Genomic DNA, 27,307 nt, shown 5'->3' on the forward strand with positions numbered 1-27,307 from the left:
AGTCAGCAGACATCCAAGCGGGAAGATCTCACTGGGAGAATGCCCTCCACACTAGTCAGCCTTCGGCTTTTGTGTCTAATATGGAGCTGGAGTAGTAGGGGCCACTGCCTTTAGAAAAGCCCTGTGTCTCTCCTGTATAAACCACATCTATGGCCATGGAAAAGCTTACACTGTAATCCTGCATGACGGATTGAGTCTGCCACTGCAGCACTCTCCCTCTCTTTTTCCCTCTCTTTCTTTTCCTCTTCATTTTCAGCAGAAAACTTGCATGGCAGAAGGCGTGCGCTCAAGAGTGCGGACACATACATTTGTCAAACAGGATGTAATGCATGTGCTCGGCCTGGAACAGGTCCACATAAAGACACGCACGGAATAGTATGTGCGCTTTTGCATTTGTTCCATCAGCCCTTTAACCCGGGAGAAAAAGAGCAGCCTATACCTGCGACTGCTGAAAATTTTCAGGAGTCAGAAAAGGGAATAAATAGATGTCAGTGGCAGGGAATTGAAAGTAGGTTCCTATTTTTGCGAGCAAAAAAGAACAGAATGTAAAGAAACTGTCACAAAGCACAGTATAAGAGAATGAATCCCAACGGGAAGTCTCAGTGAAAGCGAGTTGCTGGAGAAGTATTTAGATGACCTGAATTCTGTATCTATGCTCCCATGGCATGGATTACTATACTGCTAGAAATGGCCTGTGCTATAAAGGACAATCATACGCTCATGGATCATTACTATTAGGACCACTCTGAGCCTGATTTGCACCCGTCCTTATCTATTCACTCTCATGTCATTCTTCATCTCTTTGTTTGTCTCCTCCTTCCTTACCCATTCACTCTATATGTTGTTTTTTTCTGTCTGAGTATTAGCCATTCAATGGTATGTGGTAGAAGTTATCACCAAATCTCTTTCCCTCCCTCACTTCATCTCTCTAATCTTCCTTAATCTTCCAGCCCAGAGTGGAGTGAGAATTAGTTTCTCACTCTCTCTCATCAATCTTTTGCACCTCCCCTTCTTCTACTTCCTTCCACCATCTTCGCTCTCCCCGTCTCTCTTCGTCTTGCTCTCCTCTGGATCATCCTCACCAGCTGCTTTCTTAATCCTCCTTGCTCAGTATGTCTCCCTTCTTCTCCTTCATCTCTTCTCCTCTTCTGCTTCATGTCATCAACAGAGCTGCAGAGGTCATTTCCGCTTTGACCTTCCGCATCTCCCTCCACTGCCTTTCCTTTCCATTTCCACCTCTCACACTTATATATTTTTTCTTTCCCACTCCCTCTTCATAATACTCTCAGGACTTTTGCATTCAACTGCTCCTGTTGACCCCGAACAGCTTTCTCACCTGCTTGAAGTTCCTGGAAGGCAAGGCTGGACAGCAAGCAGATGTTAACTCTTATTATCTAACAAGACAAGAAAAATCTTTACAGTATGAGTCACGTTTGGACACTCCTACTCGTTCAAAATAAATGGTTCGATGTGTCCAAACTAACAAATGGCACCATATGAAAGGCTCCATTCGGTACTGCATACCATTTCAAATTGAAAAAGTATATATTTACCAGGCGTTCTATGAAATATCATTTTTCAAATCCAGCTTTTCATTTTCAGCTCTTTCAGTTTCTGCGAAATGATGAGTTTTGCCAGTTGCACCGGATTGCACTCAGACTGCCCCTCTTACCCTTCAGAGCGCAGGAAGCACTTATCACAACACATCAGCACACACGTAACAGTGCAGGCTACAACACCACAGAGAGGAATTAATGCACTGCAAAGTTGTAGACAACAGTCCTCGTCAATACATCACGGTGAAAAATGCTCTGGGTTGGATATTGAGCATTCAAACCATGTTAGTTAGAAAAACATCACAGAATTTAGTGTTCTTATTTCCAACTAGCTACCATTTTTTTGTGTCAAAGCTGCGTGCAGGAGAGAGGACTAATTTTGTCAAATACACACTTCATATTGTTCCAAACTTCAAATCCCCAGTGGAATGTTCGAATTAAAAGCACCGGCTGAGCTCAGGAGAGGCACGGCACCAGATGGAATGTGTGAGCAGCCATCAGTTTAATTAAGTGCTGTTTTAAAATATCCAAATACGTTGCTTTTTTCCCCTCCGAGTTGTACCGATAAAAGTAACAGGTAATGAAAGAAAAAAGAATTGTGTTTTGGCCACAACTGCAACAAAGAGAAAATAACAGCCTTATGCAAGTAATGTTCCTCAAGCCTGGGTTGTCTCTAATGCTGCAGACATTAGACCTATAGATGACAACTCTGCTGCATTCAATAGATAGAAAGGCACTGGGACAACACCTCCATCAACCAAGGCAATTCTGAAGAAGGTACTCTGGATCCAAAACTGATTTTAATACATTGCACCTAACCAAACATCTCCACCAGGTTTTATGAAAAAAAAATTCGGTAATTTATTCAATTCAATTCAATTCAATTTTATTTATATAGCGCCAGATTACAACAATTGTCATCTCAAGGCACTTAAGTAATATAGTCCAATTCAAGCCAATTGGAATTCAATTAATTGTAATCATAATCCAATTAATTCATATAGAGCCAATTCAAAAAATTAATATCCTAGCTAAGGAAACCAACATAATAGTATGTGTAATCTTAAAAAAAAACTGACAAATGGCTCTGATAACAAACAGTACTGTTTGTTATCCCTCACACACCCTTCATTTAGTTATGTAAAAATAATTGAAAAATGAGAAATAATGAAAACGAGAAAAGGGAGCAACGATTTCTTGAAATATCTGCAAACATAAAAGTAAACTACAGTATACAAGGCAAAAGTACACAATTCTAATGAACTTTTAAAAAGTATGAGCTCCTTTATTCTTCAACAGTCTGAACAGCTCTTAAACAAGCTTTCTGTCATTTAAGTAGTCTTCAGGAATAATTCTCCCGGCCTCTTGAAGGACATCCCAAAGCTCTTCTTTGGATGTCGGCTGTCTTTTGTTCCGTTCTCTGTCAGATGATCCCACTCTGCTTCAATAATGTTGAGATCCGGCCTCTGGGGATGATTCATCCCTCCATAAGACCTGTTGCTACTGAATTTCAGTCCACTTCTTATGTCACTTGGCATAGCTCAGCCTTTTCTCCCTGTTCCCCTTCCTTAAAAATGGCTTCTTGACAGCCACCCTTCCATGGAGACCATTTCTGATGAGGCTTCAGTGAACAGTAGATGGATCAGCTGAAGGTCCAGATGCATCTCTCAGGTCCTGTGTCAGGTTTTTGCTGGATTCTTCTCCCATGAAATAATACTATTTATGTCTGTAAAACTGTTATCTTTAGCATTTTTTGTAGATGCAACTAAAGAGAAAATAACAAATGATGTGTCTTTGCAGCTGGCTGTTTAAAACAAAGTGCCTAAAGATACCATTTAAAGACCACTTTAGAATTACAAGAAAGTCGGGCTGCTCGGAAACGTGAACAAATGAAGGGCTCAAGACTTTTGTACAGTACTGTAAAACAATAACGTTAATTCTTACAGAGACAAATGGCCATAGTAGCACTACACACTTTAATTTGATTTGATTCACATACTGTTCGAGCCAGTGTGTCACAACAGAGGCCACCAATTTACATTTCGGAGTCTCAGTGGATGGCGGGGAGCAAATGAATATTAATTCCACTGTGTCTAATGATCGGGGTGGCATAATCATGATGAATGCTACCCTGCATCGAGTGAGCCTTCAGGTTCTAGAAAACAAAAAGCAGTGGTTCATGGTGGAAAAAAATGCACATCAAGAATAGAAGGCAAGACAGAAAAACACATGTTTTACTGTTCTGACCTTCACACTGAGAGTGCTACACTGAACTGTGAGCTTTTGTACTTTTCAACAAGGCTCAGATGCCCAGGTGATAATAAGGCAGCTCGGTGAGGCTGCTCACAGTGACGCTGTTAAAAACACCTGACCATTCTTGTTAAATCGTCCTAAAACACCTCTCCATGCTATACCAAAACTAAACTGAGACCTGTTGTAGAACCATTTGGAGTTTAGTCTTCAGTCTTTAGTTATAATCCCTCTATGCTACTGGGACTGACTAGCAGATGCTTGACATGTTAAAAGAAAAATAAAATGTCTGAATGTGTTAGTGACACATGTTTGTATATGGCTACATTTATTAGGATTTAGCTGGATATCACTGCAGCCATGATACTTTACACGGGGCTTTTTTCATTGGACATCCAAAGTTAAACAAAAAAAAGCACATCCTCATTTTCAGAACTGAATCAGCTATTTCATATATCAGTCCTTAATAAGCCCATCTATAGCTGTAGTTTCATTGTATAAATGGCAGAAGAGGGTCATATACTTTCTTCATAGGTAGACTCTTGTTGGCTAAAGATTTTTCTGAGGGCTAAAGGTTTTCTGCTCTTGTCACCAGTGATAAAATGCTTTGCATCAGTCAAATCACAAGAATCTTTGCTTTCCATTGTTATGTCATTTGTGCACCCATCAGAAAACTTGTGTACACAAGAAAAATGTGTGGAAAACCACAGATAGCCTGCTGGCTTTCAAGGAGTGTGAATGTTTGCCATGTTAGCAGGCTAATAGCACAACAGAATAAACAAATTAAGGTTTCAAACTCATAAAAAATCCAGGGATGACTTTGTCAAGTTATTGTGATTCCTCCTGAGTGGAACATGCATGAGCGTCTCTACCATGTCATCACTGTCCAACCAAGCAGGGGCATCCAGCCCACACAATCTCTAATGAAGTCCTTCATAGTTATATGTAGAAACTCCCATATTGTCAATTAATCAGACAGTGCATATTCTTCCTTTTTTACATACAAACTGAATTTCCAAGTTTACAAAGAGAAACATCATCAACAATAAAAAGAACCAGTAGAAACAAAACTTCCGCACACTTCCCCTTCCCCGGCTCCAACCCAATGCCAAGCCCAGAGAGCTAAATGGATTAAAATATTAAAAAAAACACCTCAACTAAAGAACTGAGGGAGCAACATGAGTCTTTTGAAAAACTGCTATCTCCCTCCTGCATTCCTAAAAAAAGGGAAGGTATCTGAGACAGCAATAACAGGTGATTTCATCAAAGTTGTGTTCTCCTGAATGTGCAGGCGAGGGAGCTCACGCAGCCAATTTATTCTCAAAGTTGATCCAACAACTAAAGGTTTAATCGATCAAAATTCAGAAACGTTGGCAGCTGGTTCCGTGTTGGATTATGTAGCGGTGAACCCCTCAGTGCACTCTAATGCCTCCATTTATCATTAGAGTAACTGTATATAAACTGTAAACTGTAAACTGTAATATAGATGCCAATATAGGCGGAATTTGGCGCTCATTCTGACATCAGGCCAAGAAGTGATACCGCATAATCTGATGTTTCAAGCATTAAAAAAAAAAAGGTTTTCCAGTAAGCACATAAACATTACAGTAAGAGTAAGTGAAATCCTCACTCTGGAAGGCGTTTTTCATAAAGTTCCGTTTCACTACTCAAACCTGAAAAAGCTAATAACGCTCGTAGATTTGCACTAAGCTGGAAATACTAAAGGTAGGTAAAAGAATTACAAAATTGTTTAGTTCCAAAATACTAAAAGGTAATTATCAAATCCTAAGAATAAAGTAGAATAGAATTAGAAGGGAAAAAAAATCATTTCTGGGCTGTTTTGGATATAAAATATCCAGATATTTAAGCAAAAACATGAAATTAAATTAATAATAAAGTTTTAAGAAAGAGTTCAATTAGAGAACACATTAAAAGTACAACAACTAAACGCATATATCAAGAAGTGAAAAAAACGGGATCACGACATCAGCTTCTTTGCCACCCATGAAAACTTCCTGGCTCCACCACAGCACCCAAACATCTGTTGGGATGTTTCACTGGAGCCCCACTGCTAGTGTGCCTCGAGTATAAGGTCTGCATAAAAGTTGCAGAATAAAGGCAACTCGCTTTGTTTGTTTAACAACTACATGCAGTTATAATCTCTTCCCAATAATATCACAAGTCCCTCTAGTTTAGATAAATACTTCAAATCCTGTTTGAGATACAAAATGTCCCCGGAGAACTTAATGCTTGATGTCACAATGAGCCATAAGACAAAATGCATCTCCACTGCTTTCAATCTGTTGTGTAAGGTAGACGCTTAATGTACTGCTGAGGTGAAACCTCGACCAAAACCAGGAAACACATGAGAGAGGGAGACACTAAGAGTCAGATAAAGGCAACAAAAGGCATTAATGGAGGGAGCAAGGGATGGTAAAGAGTAGAAAAAAGAAGATTAGCGAGAGTGGGATAAACAGATAAGGAGAGCACACACGTGATGAGATGCAACAAAGTTAAAAAGGTAGAGGGATCAGGGGTAGATTGACGTATGGTAATCCCTGCTGCTCCTCCTTTTTCTGCCCTTTTCTCGGGGAGAAAAGTGAAACAGGGGGAAAAAGAGATGAGCCAGGGATAGAGAGAAAGATGGATGAGAGATGAGAATCGTACTGATAAGGGCTGATTCATGAGTAGATGAGTAGATGAATGCTGGGTCAGGTTATTGTCTTAATCGGGAGTGGATTTGTGGGCCGCATTTATTATTACAGTACAGCTCGAGGAACTGTTTTAATTCAGATGAGCGTTTGAGGAGGAAGCTGTGGATAGGTCGTGCCTCTAGAACAAGAAGAGAGCTGGGTGTTAGTCATTAGCATGCATGCAACAAAGCATGAGAAATCACATTAATAGCAGAGAATGTTAATGACAGTGATTGGCGTAATCACAGCAACACGGGCGGAAGAGGTGAGACAACAGGAGGTCAGCCATTTCTCTAGTTATTATTCCCTCGTGTTGTTACACCCCTGTTGATGTGTCTCCTTAAAAAATAGCACCATTTTGTCTCACTTTCTTATCACGCTGATGGAAGTTAGGCCACCAACCCATTAATCCTGATGACTGGCAAACATATTGTTCCGCTATTCTAATTTTAATGATCTTTTTTTTTGTCAGCTGACGACATCATGACTCAACATCAGTCCTTTCTTTTCTAACTAAACGCTGGACTGCAAACAGGCTTTTTCTACAACATGCGTGTGAGTAGGCGTGAAGAGTGTTTCTAAACAGAGATGGCAATAACAAATGAACTTCGAGGTGTAATCCCAGTGGGTATGGTGGGGCTGTATCCACATTCAAGGCAATTAACCTGTGTATGTCTACTGGGATCTCCAGCTGTGGGGGAGACTGGGTTTAACACTGTAACCTACCAAAATCTAGCTGGTAGAGGGCATCTGTTCGACAAATCAGCAAAGCTACAGTATGTAATCACGTTTCACACCATGCTAATCACTTCAGCCTAATTTATCACCGCTATGAAGACAATCTTGTGAGCTGTTAAGGGAAAGCAGCTGGGCGAGAAGGGAGATGGAGAGACAGACGAAGGCGAGGCTGTAAGAAGGGAGATGCAGACTTGTGGACATTTTCAAAAGACCTCTGATTTTTCAAATTCAATCTAAGAAATCTGATGGAGCGACCCCCACCCCCTTACCCCCTCACCCCATCTTTCTGCTCCTCCCCACCCAGGCCTTATAAAATCCCTAATCCGGCTTCTGATACCAACACCCTGCAAAGAAGGAAAGATCAACACCGCACAAGGGTGGGAAGAGAGCAAAATGAGTGGCAGAAGATTGAAAACAGAGGAGACAGAAGATGATGGGCAGGGGAGAATAGCAGGGGATTGTGTGGCAATTGAACTCAGTCTGTTGGTCGCATCAAATTCCCCCTTAATTAAAAGTCTAAATCCTCCTCACTTTAAAGCCCCTACTTTATAATTAACACTTTGATCTTATACCCCCCCCCCACCACCACCACTTAAAAAGAAAGAATAAAAACAATTAAAAACTTTTGCGATTTTTACTTCAAAACCCATTAATTAAAAATCGCCAATGAACAATGGTGCAATATCGAGGCAGACCCCCCTTTGCTCATTAGCCGCTGGTTAATTGATCCTAACGGCAATGTTTACCAAAGGGATGTTAGAGACGAAAACATTATCATTCTACCTCGCCTTATCAGAGTCTTTAAAGAGGGATGGCCAAAAGGGAATTTGGATGTTTGAGATCACAGGGAAAGTAGATTTCAGATTCCTCGGTGGTTTTCTCTCCGAGGGTTTGCGGTCGCTTTATAGCACTTATAAAAGGTTATGAGGTATTCGATATTACATACCTAAACAATCTAGCAAGAAAATTAAACATAGTGGGTATGGAGAACCAGAAACAAGAGATGCTATTATTTCTGGCGGTCAGATATTGGTGTACAGCAGTCAATCGTATCCTTCCTCCTCTTAGACCCCGGCACTAGTTAGACGCCACTCATCCATCAAAACTCCATTACCCAAAATCCATCATAACAGCTCCCAACAGCAAAGACTGAATGATTTTATTTTTAGGGGGACCATAAATACACTCACAACTTCTTCAGTATATTAACTTTCTGTTGGCCCACTCTCTCAAAACACTTTCGGCTTTTATTTCCACCTGACTTCGTCACCCTGCCGCTCTCACCTCAGGTCAGGAGACAACTAATGAAAGGCGGCTCCCAAAGGAGCACGGGTGAGACTTATCATGGTGTCTGTCAGACATCTCACCGTGAAGCCAAATATAAAAAATTCAGGGCAGCTGCTGCAGTCGCCACCCAGGAGCATCTCTCAGTCATTAAGCCACCCCAGGTGTCGTCTGATGCTCTTGTCTGTCTTTTTGCTGCTCTCTTTTTTCCCTCCTGTTCCTCATTTTCAGACATTACAACTACAGCGCTTATCAATATTCGACTCCCTACCTCTTGCCTGGCCTCCCCTCTTTTACATCTTTCAACTGTAAGACTTCACCTCTCCTCACTTTCCTTCACCCTTATTTCCATTTACTTCTACCCTTCTTTTCTGTCTTTATGTTTTTTGTTTTTTTTTGTCAGGTATAGCGTGATTGCATTATTGCATGTATATATTCTTTCTCCCATGATGCCATACACACAAGGTGCAGATACAGACAGTGATTTTTCATGTTTACCTTGTTGTTGTTTTTTTTGTTTTTTTCAGTTTTCGTAACAGCGGCAGAAAGACAAAGGGCATAGGGAAAGCTTGTTGTGTTATTATGAGTAATGATGTCATTAGTGTGATCCCAGACCTGTCTCACCGCTTTGTTAGCATGTTTGTTGCGCGCCTTGACAATATGATTAGCGGCTTTGGATGTGGAGCCGTTGCACTGCTTAATCAAGACTGTCAATAAAGGCTCATAAAGGCACAGACGTGACTGCCTTCTGATGCTGACGCACAAAAAACACACTGATGAAAAGAGATATGACCTCTGAGATGCATATTCATTTGCTCACTTGATAAATGTGAACCTATCCAAATACACGCACAGTGTGTCCTGGTAAATGTCAAAACTTGTATTTTTAATTGTTACTGCCGTGCCACGAATCACCTTATATGTAAAAGTGTAATCATGTAATCATGATGGATCTCGCTGCTTTCTCACTTCACAGTCACAACTACATGAAATTCTTACTACGTCTTGTGTCTGGTAATCCTGCTTACGGTACAGCATATTGGAGATTAATCCAGTTGTGTTTTGAGTGGTTGCTGAAATTTCAGGAAGTGGATTTTTGTCTGTGTGAATAATCCACAGACCTCACCGTAAACTGTTTATGTGTATGTGTGATATATTTGAACAGAGGAGTTCTGATTAAAACGGTTAGCAGTGAGGTCTTGGAATTACCCAGAGCAAAGGCTCTGTTATTTAATAGGGCAAAAATTATGCATGAAATCAGTTTGCATTGCATTGCTAATAATTGAGTGGAAGAAATTGGCATAGATACATTTTCTGGAAAAGCTCAGGCAAAATAGAAAATAAGAGAAAGAAGAGGGCGCACAAATGCTACCTATCAGCACTAGCCCTATCTTAGCTTGTTAGTCTTTACCTGTGAATATGTTGCAATTAGGGATGATTTTAGCAGTAATTCAACGGTTAAACTAGCAAATAATATATCTAACCCACCATTACAGTATCCCCATTCCATTTTAGGCATTAAAACCCAAAATATGAGTTAACATCACATGAAAACTGCATCAAACACCAAAGCAAAGATTAATAATTTAAGATTAATTAACGCTGTAGCACAGAATATTTAGATCTATGCAGCTCCACTCTTCACAGTTTTAATTAAATTCTTCTTGTCAAAAATGACAGAATTTGGTTAGTTCTGATTATTTGAATGACGCAACTCTTCAAAATGGGTTTTCTCCCTGCTCACGTAGTTTCCTTCCCATGCTTCCATGTCCTTTCTTGTTGTCCCATCTCTGCCTCATAACTCTCACTTCCCCTTTTCCCCACACATACAGTAAGTTGTAAATGATTTATTCATATTTTCAGTCAATAAAAGTGTTCTAATTGTCCATGCTTCTCTCAAACGCCTCGTAATGCTGTTTCCACAGCACTCTCAGGGCCCATGCCTCTCACATTTTCCACTTCACCTCATGTCTCCCTTTTTTTTTTTCAGTTTCTCAATTTCTTTTTCTGTAAGTCTATCCAGCTTCCCCTTGCATAATCCCTTTGCCTCTCTGCTTTGACATCAAACCCAACCCCTGTCAGTCTTTTTTTTCCAACTTTCTCATCCCCCTCTAGATCAAATGACTGGCTGCAACTAGTCTTTTTCATTAAAATAAAGCCTAAGTGTTGCTGTTATTGTTACCACTAATGAAGGCTGTATGTCTAGGTGTCTGTCACAGACACGTTTATCAATAAGAGCCATCCCTCATTTCCATCTATGCCACTCATTAGCTTTATTACTATCATCTAAGAGGAGAAGAGGCCACATGAAAGAAAGAAATGCACCAGTGCAGCAGGGTGTGTGTGTGTGTGTGTACAGACAGCATGAGAGATGTAAGGGTGGATGGATGGATGGATGGATGGATGGATGGATGGATGGAGAGCCTCGGGAGAAGAGTGAAAAAGAATGGAAGTGGACAACAGTGGAGGGGAGTGACAGAGGAGAGTAGATTTTAGTGTGCCTAAGTGTGTGTGTGTGCGTGTGTAAGTGTTAGTGTACGTGCTTAAGTGCTTGTGCGTGTGTGTGTGTGTAAGCGGATGCTGGGTGGGAAAGCATTTGGCTGGTTGGAAGGTGGGTGGGTGTCTGAGTGAGTGTGTGTGGGTGACAAAGAGAGACAAAGCTAGAGGGAGTGATGAGATTATAATGTGTGTGAATGTGATATGCACATATACAGCATCTCCGTGTGTGGGTGCATGTCTGTGTGTGTGTGTGTGTGTGATGTTGGAGTGGCAGGCAGGCAGGCATTGAGAGATGTTGAGCGTGTACCAGGAGAGTGAAGGCCCCTCGAGGCTGTTGTTGCATTTTGAATCCAGGACACACACTGACATGAATGTAATTGGTAGAAACTAGCTCAGATTGTGGTTCTGTGGAAATGGAGACATAGGAGACCTCTTATTCTCTGTCTCTCGTACTTTTACTGTCTTTATCTCTTTCCAACCCACAACTCCTCTATCCACTTTCTGGCTCTTTCTACTCTTCTCTCTTGTCGATCGTATATTATGTATTGCATAACCTATTCGTGTGTAAGTCAAATTCCCTTTGGAACAATTAGAGTACTTTTATCCACGTTCTCATTCACAGCCATGCCTCCCCTTCGTTCTTCCTTTCTCTCTACCTTCTTTTGTAGTTCAGTCCTTATCTTTTTTAATATTTACACAACCTCACAATAGGTAAATATCCATCCATCCATTTTCTATACCGTCAATCCGTCAGTCGGGTAGCGGGTGGGCTGGAGCCTATCCCAGCAGTCAATAGGTAAATATGTGTTCTCAAATTGCTCCTTTGACCTGGGTCCACAATGGGGAGAGCATAAACTTCCAGTCTTTGCCTTTGGGCAGGCAAGACCAAAGTGGAGATAACTGTCCATAAGTCTTCTTACCAACTGTTAAGCATGGTAATAGAGGTGTTATGATTTGTTTTACCATCGAATAGATGTCCTCGAATAGAAGACACTTTTCCAATTAATGGAATTGCCGCTGTGATGGTAAATGGACTGTACTTGTATAGCACTTTTCTAGTCTAACTGACCACTCAAAGCGCTTCTAACACTACATGCCACATTCACCCATTCGCACACACTCATACAGCATGTCAGAAGTCTACACATAACTACGTGCTTTCTAACCATTCATACACACATTCATACATCGATGGATACATCGGTAGGCAACGTGGGGTTCAGTGTCTTGCCCAAAGACGCTTCGACATGTAGCCCGGGGAAGCCAGAGTCGAACCACCAACCTTCCAATTGATGGGCGACTTCCTCTTGGGCTACAGCCGCCCTTGTGATGCACTGTAACTCTATGAAACTGCAATGCCCAATAAGCCACTGCTTGATGTAGGACTGTCTCACATGTTTTCAATGTGAACAAGATAGTTTTTGAAATGGAGAAATCTACACTGAAAGAAAGCCTGTTGGTGAGGCAGCAAAGAGGGGAAAGTGAACAACCATGAATATATGGAATTGTGTGAAAAAAATCAGAAAAAGCTAACTATAACACATATTAACTAGAGGATTCATCTTTTCAGCTGTAGTTTCTGTGAGCATGCTTGTTCATCACATACTGTATATCACAGCATATAAAGTATCTCTTATTCTTGTCAGGTCATTCAACAATATCCGACCATATCTCTTGACATTTTTGGTGGCCTCTGGACGTGTTTTGTCAGCCCAATAAGGAAATTCATGTGCACAGATGTACATGTGAAGGGATCGTTTTTTACGACAGTAGTGTTACATCCCATAACCGTTGGAGGAGCCAAAGAGCAAGAAAACTGAAAAATTCTCTCGAGATGTTTTAAATCCAACATCTGCTTTTTTCCACATAGTCTTACCCTTGTATTTATCCTTTAAAATAATTAAATCTTCCCCCAAATGTGTGAAACATGCAGGGATAAAACAGAAAACAAATTAATTGCTGGTGCTTTTTTCTGTCATTTTTAGAAAAGAACCCTAGTAAACACCCAGTTGGTTTCCTAACCATGAGTAATAAGACAGCTCCATTGCTCACGCTCAGGTGTTGCCTTTTTTTCCCTCGACGCCTGTCATTCTTGATAAATAGCAATGAGCTGAGTTGATCACAGTTGGTCTCACAAGCCCAAAACTCTAAATATTTCCAGACCAGCAAAACAACTTCATCAGTTTCTTTTTCAGAATTTGATAGAAACGAGCAGCAGTGCAAGAGTTAAACCTATGCTAAACTGTGCAGTGTTGCTTCTACATTCAATTACATCTGGTTAATACGCCCGTTCAACCTTCCCTGTCAGTGTAGGAGAGAAGCCAATTCCCTCTTAATTCTGTTTAAAGGAGTGTGTCTGCAGCAGAGAGCCAGGTACAAAATGCGCAGCATATTTCTGAGACTGGTGAGGCACCGGAAAATTATTTTATTTCATAAACATGTTACGCACGCGCTCCTGGCTGATTGGTGTCGGGCTGATTGATGAAGTTGGAGGGCGAGTTAATATACAGAGCCAAAAGCAGGCAAGCTGTGAGGTACACAAGTCGCATGAGAGCTGAAGTTTGAGGAGGGATCTATCCTTTTGAGTGTTACGCCACACTGGATGCATGAACACATGCAGGTGACGAACTGAACACCCCTCTATAATAAATATGTTTGCATCTGAATACAAACGACATGTCATCTCATCAAAATATAATAACACACACAAAAAACATAACATCTCCCCAAGCCTGCTATGTGTTGGTGGGTTGTGTCTCTGTGAAAAATGATAGGTCTCCCATCTAAGCTGGAGTGAGCCCAGAGTTATAAATACACAGTGAGAAATATATCCCAAAAATAAAGTGCCAATACAAGGCAAGAGAGACTCTGCTTCCATTCATTCCTAAAGTTCTTTTCATTATTTGTGTTGCGAGGCAAGAGAACTCAAAATCCTCTTTGTTGAAAACCACACCTGCCGCCCTGGGAAGAAAAGAAGGCTCTCTGCTGTGTGACCCATTGACAGATTTTGATGTCACCTGATGACAACAGCTTTTGACCCTTTAATATTCTCCCCCGGTAGCTTTTTGCTGAGTGTGCATGTTCTTTCTAAGCAAAATTGCGCTTCACATTCACACAATTCCAAATATTCATGGTTGAAAGCTGCCCAGTTTAACCACAGACACCCAGTGTTGGCCACTCAGCAGCTTCACCAGAGCATTACCCATTCACTTTCCCCTCTTTGCTGCCTCACCAACAGGCTTTCTTTCAGTGCAGATTTCTCCATTTCAAAAACCATCTCGTTCACATTGAAAACATGTGAGACAGTCGTACATCAAGCAGTGGCTTATTGGGCTGATTGCGCATTGCAGCTTCACAGAGTTACAGTGCATCACAGCGGCAGTTCCATTAATTGGAAAAGTGTCTTCTATTCGAGGGCATGATTAAAATATGGTGTGCTGTGTTTTTGTGATAAGGACTCAGGGAGATGGAGAGATATGAGGAGAGCACGCTCACAGGAAAGAGAAAAGAGGAGAGGCCCGGAGGCCTGGCATGCTGGGTCACAATCCAGTGCCTGTGGGGTGTGACCAGCAGGAGGCGAAGCGTCATCTGGCTGTATGAAAGTGGACTAAAAGCCTGCATTTTATCTTTCTGGGTCTGTGAGAAACAACACTGAAAGGAGCTTCACAAAGCCACTAGTCTGGTCTTTTAAAGTCCAGGACAAAGAGTCCTTATGGCAATAGTTGGTTTTAAGATTTAACCGAGAGTAACAGCAATGACATTTTCAACTGCAGAGGAGCAAATGTTCTGACACAATAATACTGTTTCACAGCAGTGAGATTATCAAAAAAAGAAAAAATAACTCAGTTTCCCTCTGAGATCTTTCACTGCCTCTCCTCCACACTGCTGCTCTCTGACTGATGAATATTTATACTGTTCACACTTTAACATGGCCTGATCTGCCATTTATACTGCGGGAGATACTTCACATGTGAATGTGAGGATAAAAGTTCCAGAGTTGGGGACATTGTGTCTCAGATGGGAAACTACGTGTGTGTGTGTGCTGTACTCCCCCAAACGTCATGTCCTTGATTCCATGGTTTGGTTGCGTGACAAGCCAGGGGGTGTATGGAGACGGTGTGGTAAAAGGCTTGGCTGACTGCTTTGGCTCCGCTCCTTTTCAGACCCTCAAGGGAGCCTTTGCTCCTCCTTCCCTATGCCAGTCATTGCAGCTCAAGGTGGGCTTTACCCCTGGATAATTATCCACCCATGCTCCACAGCTTTCAGATTGGCTGCATACTGGGTCCAAGCCAAGCCTGCTTTGGGGAGGAAAGCCGCCGATCTGGATTGGACCTCCTCCCCTGGGAGGCTCAACAGGAGCTGAACTGGAGCCAGTTGGTGTGGATAGATCACTGGTAACTGGTAAAAAGGATTGGTTGCAAGATGCAGGCTGCGCACAGCCAGACTTCGCTGCATGTTGCTGCATCTTCAGCTCAGTGCATTCAGCTGCACGCCTCAGCACCCATTGTCAAAATAAAAATAGGTTCTATTTTCACAGCAACTTTGCTCAGATGCAGTGAGCTGAACAAAATAAGTAGAGTAATTATAGGAGCCAAAATATGCACTCTGAATGCTAACTAATATTTCAGGGAAAACATTGTAGCAATAAGAAACAGCAGGAGAAAAAGGGGTGCCGAGGGAACTTTCATCACAAGACAAGGTACATTTTTGTCTTCCTTTTAACCATCATGTTGTCCCGTGTAATTAACATAAGTGAAAAGATTGCTGGAGCTATGAAGTTCCATGAGAATGACTTTCTACCATTTGTTGTGTTTGCATGTGTTTCCTTTTATCTCCACAGTTAAGTGAGTTCCACAAATAACCTGTCCTCCATTAAGAAAACATGGTCTCACCTGGTTTCAGAGCAACAGCTGAAAAATCTAAGAAATGTTATTGGGCATCTGATTCCCATCTGCAGACACATGAGTATCATGTGGTGGCAACAAATCGAACAACATCTTCACCTTGTGTGTTGACTTCAACTCCCATGTACCTCGTGGTACCTCAAAGCTCCTCTCCTCCAGCCATCGATCTGAGGCTATGAGACTCAGCCAAAGAGCTATCAGCCTTTTAAAGTGTCACTTTCAAAGGGAAATGGATTGCCACAGTGGGAGGGGAAACAGGAGAGAGACAGACGGAGAGGTAGAGGGTAAAATATCTGAGGACAAACGACCGGTGTAATCAAATCACCCTCATCGGAAGCTAATCATTCATTGCTTAACAGCTTACTCAGTGTGTTATTAATGAAGCGAGTGCATCTAGATGTGTGTATTCGATTACATTAGGAATTTTTTCCTGTTAAGTTTAGCAAGTCATCATGTGTATATTTTAATTTTGACCTGCCATGTGAAACAATGTGCTCACTTGTTTTCATTCATAGAATGAGAAGAGGGAAAAAACTGGAAGTTCATTCAAACCATCTCACATCATTGAATTTTGGGCTGATATCGATAACGCTAAGATATTCTCACAAGCCAAACTCGGGTAAAATCCCAATACCTCCCATCTATCCTACCATTTGATCATACCCCTCTTTTTTGCAATCTGGCAGGTGGGCATGTGCCCCTTTTTCTTTGAGGATCAAATAGTGGTTATCTAACAATTCATATGACCCCCTACACCTCTATTACTGGATCCCCTCAAGAAAGGGGTCATTTTACTATGGAAATGGGTCATAGTCAGTGTTGCCAGATTGGGCGGTTTTCCGTATTAATTTCATTTGGCAACTTAAGTGACGTCAGTTCAGCAAATGCACTGTAGCCGCGCTGAATTTGAAGTGGCTTGCCGAGTTAAGTTAGCATCATGCCAAAGTGGGTAAAATATAAGAAATCCTACAGGAAGGAATGGGAGACCGACCCTGAACTTAAGACCTTAATCCAGGAGACTACTGTAAAGCCCACTGCAAATATTGTAACACAGAAATAAGAGCTCAACTTAATGATCTGAAAGAACATAGCGCCACAAAAAAAAAAGAGTCCCTCTGAGTGCTGAGTGTGAAATCTTTTGCTGTACCGGTGGGATCTGGTGTAGGACAAGGCACAGTCAAAGATGACCAAAAACGTTGTGAACTTTGGATTGCAACCTACGCTGCCTGCCACACTTCCATCAATGCTGTTCAGGATTTGTCAGATATACTCCAAGAGGAGATGGGAGTTTTCAAAATGCAGAGGACAAAGTGTACAGCTGTTATCACATTTGTTCTGGCAGCACATTTCAGTGAGGAGTTAAAGGAAGATGTTGGTGAGTCTCCATATTCTCTCTATCTGGAGGATAGAGAACAACCGATATATCACTTACCAAGCTCCTCTGTATATGTGTGAAGTACCAATCACAGAAACACAACAGGTTTGTCGGTACTTACCTGGGGCTTGTTGATCTTCTCAGTGTTGATGCATATTATTTTTTTTGTTTTAAATTGTTTTGCAAGTAGTCCTCATACGGGTCATTTTTTATGTAAATAATGAAATTGATTACACCTACACGGGCTTAAAAGTGCACCGTTTTACGTGCAGCTGTTACTAATCTGGGCCTGGCTCTAGGATGCCAGAGGTTCATCTTGCAATTTGTGTAGCCTATGGTTGATTTACTGCACTCCTGTTGGTTGTAATTTGCAAAAACCTATTTATCTATCATTGATGTGTGGTTATTTGATGCAGATATGAAGCTCTGGATACTTACGAGTGTTTTCTATTGCACGTGTTATGATTTTAATGGTTTACACGGGTGTCTGGCAACTTGGTGCTTTGGGCTGTTTTTCATTGGATTGGGCGGGTTCTAAGATGTGATTGGGCTGGAAACTGTCAATCTGATCTGGCAATGCATTGGGAAAGCAACAACCTACCAACATTTGCAGTTAGTATTGAATAAAAATGTCATGTTTTGCAGGTTTCTGTCATGACCCGGTGAGGTATTTTGTTTTGTACCTTGTCTTGTCTCATCATTTCCTGTTTTATTTTGAAAGATTAACCTTCCCTCTTGTTTCAGGTCACTTGCCCTTCCTCATGTGTCACCAGTCTGATTGTCTTCCCTGATCCCAGTGTTTCCACCTGTTCCCCATTTTCCCTCATGTGTATTTATAGTCTGCGTCTCCCTCTGTCCCGTGCCAGTGTCTTCGTAACAGTTCTTGTGAGAGTTCGTTACCCTGGCCTGCCTTGTTATCCACAGCCTTGATTCCATGACCTTGCGAGAAAGCGTTCCCTCCATCAGAGTGGTTTTTGTTTGTTAACTTTTGATCCATAGCCATAGTCTAGCTTCGTCTAGATTCACAGCCTGTTTGGTTTCCTCCATAAGGAATGATCTTTTGTTTGTTAAAGTTTCATAGCTCCTCTGTTAAAGGAGTGATTGCGTTTTAGTTTCTTTTAAGTTTTCATAGTGCTTCCGTTAGAGGAGAGATTTGTTTTTTTGTAATTGTTCATAGTGCCTCCGTTTAGCAGGAGAGCGTCTCTGATTTTGTATCGCCTCTTTAGAAGAGAGCATTTAGTTATTTTGTAATCTTGTATAGCTCTTTCAGTTTTCCTCCTGGAGTGGAGTGTGTTTTGTTTGTATAAAGTTTTATAGTCACACTAACCCCATTATAGTTATTGAGGATAGTGTTAGTATTTCACAGCCCCTTGATTTCTCTGACCTAGAGACTCATAAGTGGTTTATATAAATAAACTGACTTATTTTGAAAACCCTGCATCTGTGTCCTGCCGTTTTCTGACAGTTTCAGCCTTACTCAAATGTAATTATATTTGTAATATGTAATGTAAAACAATTCTAATACATTCAACAGTGTACATAAACAGTTCTCCCTACCTCCTGTTCCCAGCTCAGGAAATGTCAGCAAAGAAAACTTAATTTCATTAAATTCATCAACTCAAAAGGTTGCAACCTCACCAATCCAGTCACATGAGACATCTATTACTGCTGCAGTAGCTTTTATCACCAACAGCTAAAGTTAATGTCGTGCAAGTTGCACAGCTATGCAAACCAGCAAATGTTAGCCGAGCTTGCTAACAGTGTCATTTTAATGTAAGTATCTCTAAAAATACAAGAGAATCCATAGAGCTTTTGAGAACTGTTGTTTTAAGGTTACTTATCCTATTAAATCACAGCAATAAAGAAAACATTACTTTGTTAGAACATATGGAAACACTGTATCAAGCTCCTGTTTTTGCCCCTTAGAGTTTGGAACTCAAAGCTGCAATTCCTGATGTGTTATCTTGCGATTTAACTTAGGGTGAAGTTGTGAAATGTTAAACAGTTCTTCCCTACGCAGTTAACACTTCTCTTTAAACTGAACATTTCTGCTCCCTGTGATTTGGACTCTTCCTTATTATGGCTGAATATCCTGTGCAGTTCTCTTTACAGGGATCCCATGGGCTAGAACTACTGGAGTCATTGAATTCTAAAACTCTTGTGCTCCAGCCTGCTTAGTAAAGTTGTGAAAAATATCTGAGAAGAATATTTCCCATTTGGTAAAAAAAAAAATATATATATATATATATATATATGAAACTTTGAATATATTGAATGAACCTGAATATATGGAATGAAACTCTGAATATATGGAATGAACCTTGAATATATTGAATGAACCTTGAATATATGGAATGAAACTCTGAATATATTGAATGAACCTTGAATATATGGAATGAAACTCTGAATATATTGAATGAACCTTGAATATATGGAATGAAACTTTGAATATATTGAATGAAACTCTGAATATCTCCATATATTCAAAGATTAATTTCCTGAACGGCATGCCATAATATGTATATATATATATATACATATATATATATATATATATATATATATATATATATATATATATATATATATGAAAACAAAAAGCAAATGCAAAAGTGTCAAACCTTTGAAAAAATGGTTGCAATCCTACCATCCAAAACTGTAGCTAGAATTCAATACTGTAATTGCTAATTCAAACCTGGTTTCTTCATTGTAAAGGTGTAAAGGTGATTTGGGCTTTTTATGGTGTGGCTTTACAGTGAGTGTGACTCACCCTTTTGAAACAAAATGAGAATAAACTCTGAGCATAAAGAAAAGGCTTGGAGATATTCTGGCCTAAAAAGACAACATTTCACAAAGTTCTGAACTATCTCTTTAACATAGAACTGGGTATCTTACAGGAAGCATTTGAAAAAGTTAATCAAATACTTTTAAATTAAGTACAGCCTTGAAAATAGTATTCATACAAAGCCTCTGCTCTCAATCTCCACGTACTTGCTTTCTCAGGGGCTTTTAAAACATATGAAAAAGTGAATGCTTGAACATAAGAAAAAAAGGAAAGAAAGACTGAGAGAAAATTCATGAGGATGTGAGAGTCTTCTGTCCAAAACAGGACTTGTTATACAATCACATGCATACACTAATGGTCGGAAATTTAAAAGTAGAGTAGCTGTAAAGGAAGCCTATACTGTTTAATCCCCCACCACCCCATGGTGCTTCCTCTTCACTCTCCGACTTGAGTAAAAGCCTTGAGCATCCTCAGGGCAAAGCCTTAATATCTACTTTGACCAGTAGTTGACCAAATGCAAATAAGTGAAGAGTTTTTGTCTCAGAGCAGTGTTTGTTTCCCGCTAACTCATGAAGCAGTTCAGCAGAATCATTTAAACACACAGAGAAACATATCAACAGTGTTTTGTCTTCGCTTTCTGTTGCCCACACAGGTACATGCGGGTGCTTGACAGCCAAGAAAAAAGAAAAAGACAAAACTCTTTCCACCTCTTAGTAAGCTTCAAGGGACATCTACTGACATGGTGGTGCATTTAATGATACCAGTTCAGGTGTAGCTGAAAACAATACGAGACTAAGGTTACTCTTGTGCAGCATTTGTTCATCCATGTATGCCTGTGGGTGTATACAACGTGCCTGTGCTTACATTATGCAAGTTATTTTGGAGTTACAAATGATCTTTGAACTTTTAACCTTTATGTTGAGGTATTGAATAATTCAAAAAGCCAGTGCCTGTATGAAGTTTCATTTCTTCTTTTATGTACACAATCGTTTGACAAATCAGACCTTGGACCTGTCCGTTTCAATTTTCTGCTTCCGTGCATAGAGTGCAAACTTTGACAAAGGTTGCTAAGAATTGAGAGTTTTTTTTTTTTCTTTTTCCTTTTGTTTCTGAAGGGGAGAGTGGAGGAGGTGGAGTACAAAGACACAAACACAAAGGCAAATTTTGCATTCCCTTTTTTAAAAAAAATCATCCGCTAAAGGAAAAGTTCACACATTGTGAATTTGGCATTTAATGTGAAGTGAGAAACGCTGGCATGGAGAAGGACAAACTGTTAAATGGAGAGGGAGATTGGAGGTTGCTGCACTGACTTGCCAAATAAAAGAAGAGCAGCATGCAAAGCAACACTTCTGTCTGCCTGTTTCAGAAAGTGGTGTTGTGGCATTGTGGTGAATACCCCCTGGCCGTGGAAACCAGCAAATAACCTGACAAACACCCACCCACATGCGCACACAGTGCGCAGTAAGAGCAATTTCCCCTCTCCAGCACCAGCTCATAGTCAAACTCGCACAGACTGTACCGCACAAACACACAATATGTATCTCCAGAGGTAAGACAGAAATCCAAAGTCTTGACAAGACAAGTCAAAGGGATCATACGCCTTGAGGCAGCAGAGAAGAACGGATGAGGTGAGGGAGCAAGAGATTGAAGGATAAAGGGAGGAGAAATATTCATGGGGGATATGAAGAGTGACACTGGACGAGATGAAATGAGAAAGGGAGGCGGAGGACGCGGAGGTGGTGTGGGAGCAGAGATGCGAAATAACAGGAGAGGAGAGAAAGCAAAGGGAGAGGTGGAAGCAAGTGTGGGAGGAGTGGGAAAGACATGAACGCTGAGTGTAAAAATGGCGAGGAAACTGTGGAAGCGGAGCTGCATTTGGAGGTACTAAGTGAGTCCGAGGACAGGGCTCGAGAGAAGAAAGAGGGAAGTGTTCTGTATGCGCCCCAGATGAGAGCCAAAGAGACAGGGAGATAAACTGTCAAGAGAAGCCAGTGAATCGGGTGCGACAGAGAGGGGGCATGTATGCATTTAGAAGTAGTCGTGCATGTGAGGAAGGCCCGGGCAAAGCTAAAATATCTTGGCGAGAGATGTCTGAAAGAGTGGGGGAGACAGAGAGAGAGTCAAAAGAGAGGCAAAGTGAGTGAGGGAGATGGTGGCGGTGATTCGTTGATGCTATCTGAGCACGGGTGGATGTGTGTGACACAATCTCAAATTGGAAATCGCTGTTTCAATCTCGCCTCACTCCGTGGCTACCCGCTCCACTGATAACAAGAGCAGCCTAATTCTATTAAAAATATCCCATGAGCGCGGCGGTGGCTGAGACGAAGACAGCAAGGGAGAGAAGGAGGCAGAGTGACGGTGGGGGACAGAGGCCAAATGTAGGAGAGAGGATAGTAAGAGGGCTGACCGACTGCAGAGCCAAACATGGAAAAACAAGACTGAGCCCGAAAGTGCTTGCACGGGGAGAAAGTTGCGCCTGTCTTCTGCTTTATCTCTTTACCCTATCTGCCCATCATTTCTCCCAGCCTCTCCATCTCAGAAAAGCAGCCTCCTCCATCTATCTAACTACCCATCTGTCTATTTATCGCTCTATCCATCTGCCAGCTCTTATCGCCCTCCACAGGTTACTGTTCTCATTTAGGACAGCTACCCCCCATCACCACCTTTCATCTTATCTTCCTCTCCATCTTCCTCTCCTCTACTTGTTCATTTTTGACTCTTCAATTCCATTCGGTTGACTCATTTTCCTGCTCAAAACAAGCCATCCTCATAGTCTGACAGCTACTTGCAGCTTTTTAAACTCCTTGGCCATTTGGAGAGCTCTGAAATTTACCTTGTTTTTTATGTGTGACTAAAGATAGAATTGAGTGGCTGGCTGATTAGCAATCAGCCAGTGAATCAATCTGAGTCCTTTTACCGATTAAACTACTGCAACGCATTAACTTTTAACGGGACAGGTACATTTCTTTTAGAAAATAAGATATAATTTTGAATACAAAGAGTAAGAATTTGAAGCAAAATATTCTTTGAAATATGAATCAATTCAAGCCTGAATTTGTTATTGTCTTTGTCGACAAGTCTTGATCTCAAATTTTTACTGAATGTGTTTGTTATTAAATGTACACAAGGATCATATGAGTAACTTTCAACATGTTCACAAATTTTTAAATATTTATTTACTTCAATCTCAACTCAACATCCATTCTTACTTAAATTCCACCAAAGAAATCAGTGGACACTCTGCATGAAAATGTCACTCATAGAGATTTTTATTGCATGGAGCTGGCAGGGTGATTATGTCTAGCAGAGACTCGTAGTTGTTCATACATAGCTGTGGGTCTGCTGAGACCAGAGATTTTAAGACAAAGGACTTGATGAATTTAGGGGGGGAAAAAAGAAAAATCTACTCTGCCTCTCGCCCGATGACCGCTGGGATAGGCTCCAGCCCCCCCACGACCCGACAGTTGGATTAAGCGGGTATAGAAAATGGATGGATGGAAAAAGAAAAATCTGTACAAAGCAGCCTGTAAGTGTTCCAGAACAGTATCATACTGCCTTGCTCAAAACACGATCATTTTTATTCTTATTTCTTGTGACTGATGTAGGAGTTTTGCGGGTCGGTTGTGTACGTGAGGTTGGTCTAAAGTAAAAAATTAAACAGCTACGACTGTGGAGTTGCCAGGCTATGAAGTACCAGACTAATGACCTAATCAGACATTCATTAGTTACTATCTGCTGAAGTCCGAGCCGACTGCTTTTCCTCCTTCCCTCTTCCTTTATGAAAACAGAACGCAGCACACTGGGAATGGATGCTCACTCAGTTGTGAAAGAGGCTGTGTGTTTGTGTGTGTCTGTTTGCATTGCTTTCTACTCAACTACGGAAACCAGGGTGCACGTGCGGGTGCGCGCTGCCACCCATTAAGCTTTGCAGCTTCTGCTGATGATTGCCTGTCATACCAATAAACTCAATCTGAAGCTGCAAACGTGAAAAGAGGGTTAAAGACAAGGTGACAGGGAACAAAACACATTGAAAGTGGCGGGGAGGGGGGCGGACAGAGAGAGGAAGAATTAGACAGTTGGGAGATAGTCCACGCTGAGAGATAAGACACTTGGATTAGTAAAGAGAGAGCCAGAGAGTGAGAGATGAAGAGGTTGAGATATGGAGAAGAGTTGTTGTGTAATCTTGGGCTTTAAGAAGAGCTGGCTACTGCTGAGGCCAAAGGAAGAGTTTAAAATTATAATAGACAGAGGGATTGTGGAGAAGTAGGTAGTGATACAATGGCCATGACAATGATGTATGCGTGCCAAGGATCAAGACAGTTACTGTTTATGAGTCTGTACGGCAGCTGCCACTTAATCTTCTCCTTTGAATATCACCTCTTTTCACCAAAGCACAACAGACTGCACGCGAGACTCAAACTCTTAGACATACATCAATCAAAGCTCAGATAAAAGTCCCTCTGTCGCTGTGACTGCCTCGGCACGAAATCAGTCCCAGTTGTAACCTGTAATGCTTATTTCAGTACCTGACACACACCACAGAGGCTGCTGCAATGATGTATGCAAATTGAACAGAAAAAAAGAAAGGAGCCTACGGATCCTTGAACCATGAATTTGAATTAAAGGTTCACAGCCACAGAGACAATAATTTAAACAAGAGAAAGGCCACTTAACAGTGAACCTTTGAGGTCTAGGCTCTTTTGCCAAAGCTCTTAAAAGACAATCAATATACTAATAACAGTGCAGAACAGAGTTAATTGAAGCCAAATATATGAGTTCAATGTAGTGGTATGAGCAGGACAGAGGAGAGCCATCTTTTATATCAGATCAAAGTTTTAAAGGTGACCTTTTTCATGTTTTCACAACTAACATGACTAATGTGATTGAAACTAGCCTCCATTTGCTTGTTTGACTGGTTAGGGTACTGTGAAACAGGTCAAACAGACAATCTTATATTGTGGAGAATTTCAATCTTGACCCAATTTTCAGATTGGTACTATGTAAGTATTCTATGTAGATATTTTCCTACCTGCAGGCAGCACAGACCACTGCTGTGGTGGTCTTTGATGTCATCCAACTCTACGCCCAGTAAGTCTGTTGTCCTGCAGACTGACAGCACTGTCTTTGACTGCAGCTGACAGCAGTAGTTGTGGTTCTGCTGTACAGCAGATCTGCTTCCTTTGTGCACTCCAATGAGAACCTGCAATAGATGGAGAACTGTATTATTTGCTGCAGAGCCAGACCCACCAAGGCTGCAGAGCAGAGTATAAATGCAACCAAATCAAGCGTGAAGTGAAATATCTAACTACTGTCACCCACTGGAGTACAAATCAGTGGAGTTAGGGAATGTCCACAAGACGAGAGGCTCACTGGGGAGGCAGTTAAATCTTAAAGATGATTTCCAGTGACCTAGTTCCTTTTTTTTGTAAACAGAGGCCTACATGCCAGACAAATGACACTGTAAAAAAAAAGGTGTTTCACATGATGTTTGGCCAGATCAACCATTCCTACCTAAGGCTGCAAGTCATGTCAAGTTCAATAAACACACATAAGACGCTTGAATTTGTCTGTTAGAATTATCAAACATATTGTTATTGATGGTAATATTTTTAACAAATGAAATATCTGTACTGTGTTAATAACACATGAAAAAAATCATTTAAAACAGGTAACACTATAATAATGGCAGCAATTGCAACCTCCTTGTAGATCTTTTTAGGTATACATTAATCACCTAACATTAAGATTCTAAGGATCACTTTTAAGGCATGCTGAAGATTGCCTCCTGAATATATCACTAAATGTTCAACCCCAAATGAGATCCTTCAAAGAGTTTAGAGAGATTCAAAGATGCAGACTGAAAACTAACCAAGTTGGGTGACCAAGCTTTTTCTGTACTGGGCTTCATCACTCTGGGACATTCTGCCAGAGGAGATTGGGCATGCAACGTCTATGTTTAGACCTTTTTTTGAAATTGCACTTTTTGAAATATGCTGAAATGAATATGAATGTGTAATCATGTGTATGCATTTATAAATGTACAGTGTAAATGCATGCATATACAAGACTGTCCTTCTGCTGTTTGTAGAATATGAGACATCTAGTGGTCGAGTGACCAACTGCATGTGAATTACAAAAATGGCGTCCATCAATGTGACTGTTTATTTGTATTAAGAATATTTTTCAACCAAGACCAAGATTGTTTTCTAACCTTACTCAAATATTCTTGATTTCTAACCCTAACCATGTGACGTTATGGTCTAGAGACAACCAAGAAGTATATGTGTAAGGTGAAGCGTTAACATAGCGTTAACATAGCGTTAACATAGCGTTAACGTAGCCAATGTATCCAGGAAAATGGCATTGATGAGGGTGATGGTTGCATTGTAAAAAGAATGTATTCCAGTTAAGGTTACACTATATGTCTTTACCTCATTAAACTTGTGTTTTGAGAAAAAACAGCATTTGAAACTGAAGAGTCATTTGACTAATACCATTTTTCATATCTTACTATATTTTTTATATTTTCTATAGAGGTTCCTACATTATCACCATTATTGTTTTTGGCCAATCCTGCAATGGTCTGGACCCAGAAAAAAAATCTGGCGTTGCTACTTTAAGTTCTGGTGAAATTCACATGCAAGCAAAGAGCTTACAAGAGGAGGATGAATCGAGTGACACATTTCTATCTCATTGGAAGGATTTCATTATGCCATCCTGCACCATCAACATGACAATAATGCATGAGATCAAATCAAATTCTGGTGACTCACAGCAGGTCATGCTGTATTCTAAAATACATGGTGAGCTTATTTATCTTGTCTGAAACCCACAAAGAGCTCAAAGAAAAAAAAACTGATTAAGAGCTTTAGGAGACAAGATCGTAACAGGGCCTTTTATTTCATAGAGATGAAAAGACAGAAATGGGACCAAAAAAAGATGTGTTCTGCAAAACAAAATATAACAATGAGTTTTACTATGTAGTCATTATTTTACTGCTAAAAAAAACAAGACCTGGACAGGAGGCGACAAAATAATCTCAAGTGATTTTGGAGTTGACAATCATGTTACCATTAGCAACGGTGGCAGGAAAAAATACACATTAAAAGAAGAACTGGACTTTATAGCAGCTATGAGAAGGAGGAGATTATATTAATGTATCAATATTTATGGTTCTTTTTTGATTATTACATTAAAAAGGAATCTATCAACTCCATCTGCAA

The 27,307-nt window shown here is 40.7% G+C and overlaps 1 protein-coding gene across 1 annotated transcript in view; it reads right to left on the minus strand.

The window, feature by feature from the left end:
• The window catches only part of cdh24b (cadherin 24, type 2b), a 159,591-nt gene that overhangs the window by 114,257 nt on the left and 18,027 nt on the right, over positions 1 to 27,307 (minus strand). Inside the window, exon 2 of the mRNA XM_072364084.1 lies at positions 25,114 to 25,284. The gene's annotated coding sequence lies outside the window, so the exon portion shown is untranslated. The remainder of the gene's footprint in view (positions 1 to 25,113; positions 25,285 to 27,307) is intronic.

Source organism: Leuresthes tenuis, unplaced genomic scaffold (assembly GCF_036924035.1).
Source record: "Leuresthes tenuis unplaced genomic scaffold, fLeuTen1.0.hap1 SCAF_14, whole genome shotgun sequence".
NCBI lineage: Eukaryota > Metazoa > Chordata > Actinopteri > Atheriniformes > Atherinopsidae > Leuresthes > Leuresthes tenuis.